Consider the following 8,908-nt stretch of genomic DNA (forward strand, 5'->3'; position numbering starts at 1 on the left):
CACTGATGCACAACTTCCGGAGGAAACGCAGGACACGCAGGCACGAAATTTCATTTCATTTCGGAGCACTTTCTTCTGCCGCTAACCAACCTGCTCGGCAATAGGAGAGGAAAAAACGGGCGGGGGGGGGATCGTTATGTGTTTGTCATTCGCTCTTTCGTCGCTAGAACACACACACCACACCAAACAAATGCACACAAACACACTGGAGGGGATGAGCCAAAGGATCGGGACACGACCTGGCCCACATCAATGGGCAAATCGGTTACCGGATGCCCGCTCGATCCGCTCGGAGACAAATAAACAGCCACGATAATTGCTCGCACCGTGCTTGAATGCTGCCGCTCTACCAGCACGTTGCCGGTGCGCCCTTCAACCACCGTGCGTTTGCATTAAATTAACGGACCCGAACTGGGCGGAACAGAACTGAACGGGTCTCTATTTACATAATTGATTCCGTTCTTTTATTTTGCTGCTTGGTTTTCGGTCTACGTCCATTCACCTAAACAGCGTCACTCCCGCGGTTGTCACTTGAGGCCGGGTGTGGATCAGTAGAGGGCAGTCGTATCAGCGGCCCGCGTTCCCGGGAGTAGCACACGTTCACTTTAATCCCTGCTGCTGCTGCTGCCACTCCAAACGAGTGCCGGACGAGTACTGAACGAGCGTAGCGCGTAGGTTTCGTTTGCTGTGCTGGAGGTTGCGTCCTTCGGCAAGGATTCGTCGATCAGCTGTTCCGAAGATACCCGAGCCCCGTTTGTGCCGTTCGGCCATTCGGCAGGCTCGAGGCTTATATGCTCCGTATGAATGAAGCACCCGAAACAGACGAAAGAAAAGGGGAAAGGGACACGACAGGAGACGAGACGGAATGGTTTCCTTCGGCATCCCAGTGTTTATGTTTTGATTTTTGCTTTTCTATCCTTTCCCGTTCCGCAAACGTGAAAACGTGCGACTAGTACACTCCTGGATTCCAGTCAAGTCAAGTGGAGACCCACTTGAAGGGCCTGACACAGTCCTTAAGGGCGTCTAGAGAGGATGAAATGAAAAACAATGGTATCTTCCATTCAATCGCCTTAAGAGAAAGGACTGGAACACGCAAAACTCACCAAGAGCTTCACCGTTAAAGAGACGACTCCAGGATGACTCTTCCAACGCTTCAACTAGTCTCAAAAAGGAAGCGCCCGTGTGCGCGAAGTAAATTAACCGTCAAGAACTCTTCACACACGAAATTATCATCGCGAGAAAATGGCAATGAATGGCGGAAAGTCGGGTTGATGGACCGACGATGGGGTTCCTAAAGAACCTCACCCCGGGAGGGGGGGGGGGGGGGCTCTTCAGCAACAGGCTGGGGACCATTTCTTAGCGATCCTTCCGCTCCTTGTGCTTAGCACCAGGACATCGGGCAATGCTTCCACTCCATTTCGAGCTCATTTCAAGCGTCAAGGCACACATTACTTTCGCTTCCTTCGTAAAAAGGGTGTGCTGGGGAGCGATAAAATAAATATAAATGATTGCAGTCAGCATTAAGGGAACAACATTTACAACCGCACACATAACACGCCCGGGGTGACTGTTGGGTGACCTTCGGCACACATGACTTTTGTGGTGTGCGAGCAGACGAGTTCTTTTGCCCTGGAACAGGAACTCGACTGTGAGAAGACGATTGCCACACAAATTCAAAGAATGTCCTGCAAGATTTCCAGTGAAAGAAGACGAAAAAGAAGAAGATGTTGTTATCACATCCCATTTTCTACGTTCGGTGACGTGGACAACTGACAGTAGATGTGAGTGCCACACTGCTAATGGTAGGTTAAATGATCTGCTATTCACATTCCTCGGTGAAAGCAAGCTATCGACGTCGCCTAATCTGGATTCAATTTTGCTTTTTTCAAGCCCCCAAAAAAAAAAAAGACTCACCCATCTACAGCGAGGTCTCGAGGCTGTCCAACTCTTTTCGTCGTCTGAGGATTCCCTGGAACGCACCGCAAACGGTTGAACAGCTACTCAGCCAGGCGGGGTGGGTGTTTACCCGAACCATAGGCAGCTTAAAAAATGCTTTCCAAGCGTGTGTCGATTGGTGTGTGAACCAGTTTTCAATCAGCTACATTAGCCGTCCAAACAGGCGTTAAGTGAGCAAACATTTGCATTCTCAAACTCAACCGAACGAACGAACGAACGAACGAGCGAAGCCAGCGCCCAGCGTCTCCGACGTCTTGTTTATTTGGCGTTCTTGGTACTTGGTCCTGCTTGCCCGGCTGGTGGGCCGATTGGTCGGTCGGAGGCACCACAAACCACAAACAACTGTTTGCGGAAAACAGTTGTTTGCTCGCAAGCAAAGTCTGCAATTGAAATATGGAATATTGTGAGCACGGAGTGAACACATACACGGGTACGTGGCCAATCAAAATGCAGCAGAAAAAAAAATTCAAATACGAGCGAAACACATTACGACCACGGAAACATCGGCTGGATCCGTTGTGGGATGTCAGGGCCGGGGCTCTGTTGGTCACATTCCGTCACCGTTGTGTCCACATCATCCACGGTGCATATACTAACGAAGTCAACAGAAATAGATTGAACAGAGCCAGCTAACCCTCGGTCATCGTATCGGACGTAATGTCAGATTTGTTTAGTTTATCTCTCTGGATGAAAAGTAATCTGATGGTTCTGGCATCATGAATGAACTGGAGCCACCAGTGAACAGTTGCAACTTGCATCCTACCATTTTCAATTCCGTTCCATCATTAGAACGATTCCATTCCGATTGACCACCCGCCTAACTGCCAAATTAATCCCCTTAAATTACTAGCAGCAGCTCGAGCAGCTCTTCTTTTGTCTGAGCCAAGGATTATCGCCTCTCAGACGTGATTATCAAGCCAGCATGCTAATGAACTGCTCTCTACTGGAAAACTAGGGGTGGGTGGAGGTGGAAAAGGGGGCGAACTGGTAGAAAAACTTGCTCGTACATGCGACGCTCAAGAATCCAACCACAACTGAACCAACCTGGAAACCTAAAACCCCCCGTAACGATGGAACATCAAACTGGGTGTTCCAGGGTGAGGCCGATTGATTGAAAGTGAGGCCTGTTTCAAGCAGGAACAGCAGCAGGCTCGAGCTTAGGTTTAATTGAATCAATAGAAATTAGGCGACGCATGAAATTGAACCCCAAACCGAACTACAGGAACCGGGCGCCCAAAAATAAACAGAGACGGAGCGATGGCACTGGCGGTGGCGCCGTGATTGGTTGGTACCCGCTTGAACCTGCCTCCCTGCCTGTTACATTCCTCCACGGAGCGATCAATCGATTGAGCTAGATCGATGCAACAGCACGGACACTCGCGGAAATCCGATGACCCATTCCTGGGTGGTGAGGAAAACTTTTTATAATGTTCCCATCCCCCCACCCATAATGCTGGGCTCCGGGCAGGGCGTACAGGATTCCGGAAGTCCTGCGGGAGTCGCTCCGAGCCAGCGAAGGTCAGCTTTTAAATCCGCCATTCCTCCATCGCCACCGTTGGTTCCGGAAATTGATATTCAATGTTTGATCACAATCACATCTCCGCTGATGATTATCGATGCAAATGACGCCTATTCCCGGCTAAAGGGGTTGGTTAGAGAGTCGGTCAACAGCAATCAACGCACCGGTGAGCACGGTCACCGTGATGACCTCGGTCACGGTTAAAGGTGTGCCGCGTTTCATCAATCACGTACATTCCGCCACAAATACCGAGGCACCCTAAATGGAACCAGTGGCTGGCAGGCAGTGGCCGGCCGGTTAATGCTTTACAATGACTGACTCTGCGTGGAATGACAGACAGCAGTGATAAGCACTTGATTTTGCTTTGATTTTCGTTGAATAATTTAATTGGCAAAGCGCTGGCGGCGCTGGCCGCTGGCACATCGCATCAAACGAGTTTTCCAACGACCGCGGGAGGCCGATCGACGCAAGGCCTACGCCCTACGGCCTACAGAACAGGACCCACTCCGCTCGACTACACGAGTTACATCAAAGTGAACAAGGTTCAGTTTGGTGCACGAGCTCGAGTTCAACATATTTGCCTGCGCAGATTCCGGATCCGATTGCCTTTGCTGGGCCACGCTGCCGTGCGATGCGATGTAGATGAGTAGCAGAAACCTCAGGCACCACGCTGGTTGGCAAATAAAACCACGCGGCACGCGTTCGCCTACGAATGGTCGAAGGATACCACGGTAGCGTCATTTTGTTCGTCGAAAGCACCCACTCCGTGGTAACCGCGTCGTAGCTCGATTACAAGCGAAACTGCTTAATGTAGCTGCGTCATTGCTGGAACCGCCAGTCACGCCAGACCAAGAAAGTAACGCACATCAATCGAAGCAATTGTTGCAGATTGTTTCGCTACAGCCAGAGGGTAGAACAACCAGTGGCATGCATGTTTTCCCGGGAGTGCCTCTGTTTGAACAACTCCCATAGCTAGAGGGACACCGAATGGAATACAATCCCCTGGATGTAGCTGGCTGGCAAACAAAGACTGTCAAATTGAACTACCTGCACTGTACCGGAAATGGCTAGGACGAGGACGAGTGCAACATAACCTTAAAATGTCGGTGACAGAAATAGAATATTTGTGCTGTCAAAAAGACAGAGACACAAACTGCACACCGACACCGACAAGGTAGGCCACGCGGCATCCTTTTCCCCTTTTCTGACTCACCCTCACTTGACAGATGACCCAATCACCATAAAGCACCTCGGGTTTAATCGATTCAAACCTCGGTATGACCTCGGTAGACCAGCATCACGCCCAGCGGTCCCAGGGAGGTCAACTCCGGTGGTGCACTCTGGTCGAGCTCTGCGCTGCCTGTCACTTAACTGATTATACAAATGTTTTAATGCTCGCGGTACAGGTGCCCTCTCTCACCGCCGAGAGAGTGCCCCCCCAGGGTACATTAACTTGATGATCTCGAATGGGCCGGTCAGGTACCGCGGTGCGCCACTCGTCATTATGTATTAAATTAATAAATATAAAATCATCCAAATCGATCGCGTTTTTGGTGTCGCGTTGTGTTGGTGTTGGTGTTGGTGAACGAACGAGTTGAGCGGCCTTTCGATGCAGCAATGTTCGCTCGCTCGTAAATCAAACATGATTTCGATTGGATTCCAAGTTGAGCCTCCCCAGTGGATGCTGTTGATTGAGATTCATCAATTTATTATGATACAGCTGCTGCCGCTTGGAACTCAAAACGCACATACACGGACAGGCAGACAATACTGAAGGTGATTGATGATGGTGATTTTGTGTAATGGGCCCCCCCCCCCCCCCCCCCCGCGGGAGTTACTCACTTCGGAAGTTCTGATTAACTTCAATCAGTAGCGCACACCGGTGGTGTGTAATCCCGCATATTACGGTGCATATATAATTGCTGGTGAAGGTAAGGTCAAAAGTCCAGCTCAGTCGGCTCAAAACTGAGCAATAGTGAGCACAACAAGCACAAGATGGTCCTCGTGCCATCGTGTTCTTATCTCATCTCAGAACTCTCTGCCATGTTGTCAACCATCGTGCACAACCCACAAACAACCAGTTTTTCCCGGAAGGACTAAGCTCGAAGGTCGACTGACTCACTTCCCCTGGCCTGGGTCAGGAACCTACGCTGAAGTAGGTCACCATCGATGGGATTGTTGGTTGCCGTTGCTTGTACTTTAAAGCTGCTTCATGTTGTTGCCGTTGCTACTGACACTCCATATGCCAACTATGTTCAATCCCCGTCATCTCACCAAGCTGTCATTATAGCTACTGAACGATCCTTTCCACCTTCCAAGTCGAAACTCGCGTAGAGCGCGTATGTATTTCCTCCGGCTTCGTTTAGCTTCCGTGATACAGAAAGCTACGGGTTAATTTGCAAGAGCAACAGTGAGACGTCTCTGTCCGTTCGCTCAGTCCCCTCGGTACGCTCCTGGTGCGTCTATTGCGACATCGTCATCCGGTCTTGGTTCGCCGGATACTTCAGAAAGCTCTTCAAGTGAACGAAGAGAGCTCGGAGCGACAAAGTGGAAAAGCTAGTGGCAATAACTTCGCCAACACACACTCGCACAACCACGCACTCCATTACTCCCATCGCCCGGATGGCCGAATGTCACTATGGCTCGCGGACAGACGTTGCGCAACTTTCCCTGCACAGTCCACAATCCAATCGCACATATCGTCTTCCCCGCAGCGGAAAAGTTTGGCCATCGACGGTTGCGACATGCAATCCGGACGCACTCCTGACTCCCAGGATAGGATCTTAAGCAGCAGTTCTCACAAGGAGTTGCACAACCAGCGCACTCGGCACCAAGCTCGGAAATGAGTTTCACCGGCGGCAACAAACTTGTGATGGTGGTGGTGGTGCTCCTCAAGAGGAAGATGCAACCAACCAGCACCGCGACTCGTTCGAGAAGCAGTTTGAGTTAGCAGCTTCTCGTCACCAACACCAGCACCTCACTCACTGCTCAGCCTCAGAGTGGAATGGCGGAACTTGCAATTCCGTGCTTCCTGGAAGTAGGAACCGGGGGCCCCACTAGAACTTTACTTAATAGGCCAAGCCACACTAACAAGAAGCGTGCAATATTTGCCCAACTAACCGAACCGAGCACACAGAAAACCAAAGCCTACCGTTACCGTCTTCTTGGATTGCCACTTGGACTTTGGGGGAACAACAACAACAAACCACGCGCTTCAGATACCGGCTCGCACCTTAATAAAACAACAGCTGAACCGGTAGCAGGAACCGGAGACACTAGGGCTTCTGCCGGTGGCGACAGATTAGTTTGGGATTTCTTCTATTTCTCAGGGGCCACCCGGAGATCAACTGGAGGGAGGGTCATACATATATAGAGCGACACATGAAGCTGCAGCAGCATTAGCAATGATTGGCTTGCTAGCTTCAATTATAAATATGTTGCAACTTCCACAACTCGCAGCACAAACTTGCTCCAGGCACCGTTTCAGGGCAAGAATCACTATACGGTTGTCACCACGTCTACGGCGCGGCTTCTGGTCGCATCATTGCACAATCTTCCGATCCGTAAACCGTAGAGAGCATTTTTCGAAACAACAACCGTACACCCCGGTGCCCACGCGTGCCGATTATGCAACGGAATCCCATCCCACCACCCATCGCGGTGCGATAAGATGCGGAGCGGATCTTCATATCAAACGCGATACGCGCCTCGCTTGTTGACATAATGTGTAGGATGTAGGGCTCGTGGCTGCGTACGGGCGGGGGCACAGGTACGGACAGCACGTGCGCCTGGTGCCACACCGGGAGATGCAGTTTTAATGAGTTTTGGGTACGAAGCTAGGCAGCAGCAGCTGGCATGCTAGGGATAGGGAAATCCGGACTGCTTCCTACTCACATACGCGGGCGCTCTTCCTGGAGAGAAGTTCCTGGAAAGGGAACTTTGGGGCAATTCGGTGCTCCAAGTTGTCGTGGTGTTATTTGAATTTCGAAACTTGAATTGGCTCCGGGAGAGTATCACCGGAGTGGTCCATGGGCAGTGAGTGCGTATATCCGGATAAGTGAAACGTGCTCTTCTATCTCTCTGCTTCTCCCTCTCTCCCTTTATCTCTCTCTCTCTCTCCTTCTCTCTCTGATACTGGATGATTTGTTGTAAAAAGCAAAATAAGACGTCAGACGTCATGAATTGCTCCGCAGACCGGACATTATGCCCTTCCGACCTTTTTTTTTTATATTCCGGTTCTTTCCTGGCTCCCCAGAACCGTCACCGAGCTCCCACGATCCCATTAGTAGACCGCCTACGTGAACCGGGAACCGCGTACGTACGTACACGCTTGAGGGCACTGCGTGGGCACATTGTTGCAGCGCAGAAGAAGAATCGGAAACGAAACGGTTCCAACGGAAACGATACCAACGGCAGATAACAAGCCCATAAACTAGGGGTTAAGGGTTAGGCTTCTTATCACCTTTGGCGGGCCGGCACAGGGAGAACGGGACCGTGAAACCAACAGCCCTCTACGGCAAGCCATCTAACTCCTAATGATAGGCACAGGGCGCCTGGTGTGACCTCCGCGTAACTGATCCCGGATCCCGCTAACAACAACAGTAGTAATGCTCTCGGCAACTAAGGCCATCCTGATCCGGAACGCCATTCCTGCAGCACGTTTCCTGGTTTTGCACGAACAACAGGGAAGAAGTTCGAGAGTCACGTTTGCGAATTTATATTCAATTGTTTTGCATTTACTCTGCCACAGTGCAAGCGCTGACTGCGGACTGCAAGTGGTCGCATTTTCATTTCGGTCGCGTCGTCCCGGTCCCGGTTTCGGTCCCGGTGCGACGTGTGCCGTGGCCGTGTGTCCATCACTCTTACAATGTTTTCACTTTACACGCGACCAGGAACAAGAAGCAAGAGGAATCGTGGGGGATATCGTGGAGCCAACCGAAGTGGAAGAAAAGGGTAACAGTCGATGTGTCCCCTAGCGACGGACGACGGCGATGAATCGATCGACATTATTCTCCGCCGAAGGTCCTTCGCCAACGCCGTGATACTACGTGAGATGACTTCTAGTAAGTGGAGTTGTCGCTGTTGGATGAAAAATACCTCAGTGATGGAGGAGTCGACTGCTGGACGGTGCAGTTGAAGATGCAATTGACCAGTGTGGTGCCCCAAAGACCTCAAAGAAAATTAAGTTTCCCCCATAAAAGCTGAATTGAGGTCAGGTGGAAAGTCAGGTCGCGCTTGAGGGGGTAATAACTTATTATATTCTATTTTTCACATTTACTGCTTATATTTTTTGCCAAAAAGAAAAATCGCAGAGGAATCAAGAGTGTTTCTTAAAATGTACTTTAAAAAAATGTCTTAAAAAAATGAAAAAAGAAAAAACTATTGGACCTATTCTTCTGATTTTTTTAAATCTTTATCTACACTTCGTTTACG

At 50.3% G+C, this 8,908-nt stretch overlaps 1 protein-coding gene across 2 annotated transcripts in view; it reads right to left on the reverse strand.

The window, feature by feature from the left end:
* LOC126575647 (uncharacterized) overlaps positions 1–628 on the reverse strand; it is a 29,943-nt gene extending 29,315 nt beyond the window's left edge. The window contains exons 1-2 of one of the 2 annotated variants that reach the window (XM_050236451.1): positions 503–628; positions 1–90 (exon numbers count right to left, since the gene is read on the reverse strand). The exon at positions 1–90 is cut by the window's left edge and continues 308 nt beyond it. The gene's annotated coding sequence lies outside the window, so the exon portion shown is untranslated. The other variant, XM_050236452.1, reaches the window with a different exon arrangement.
* Positions 629–8,908: the final 8,280 nt, after the last annotated feature.

This window comes from Anopheles aquasalis, chromosome 3 (assembly GCF_943734665.1).
Source record: "Anopheles aquasalis chromosome 3, idAnoAquaMG_Q_19, whole genome shotgun sequence".
Taxonomy (NCBI): Eukaryota; Metazoa; Arthropoda; class Insecta; order Diptera; family Culicidae; genus Anopheles; species Anopheles aquasalis.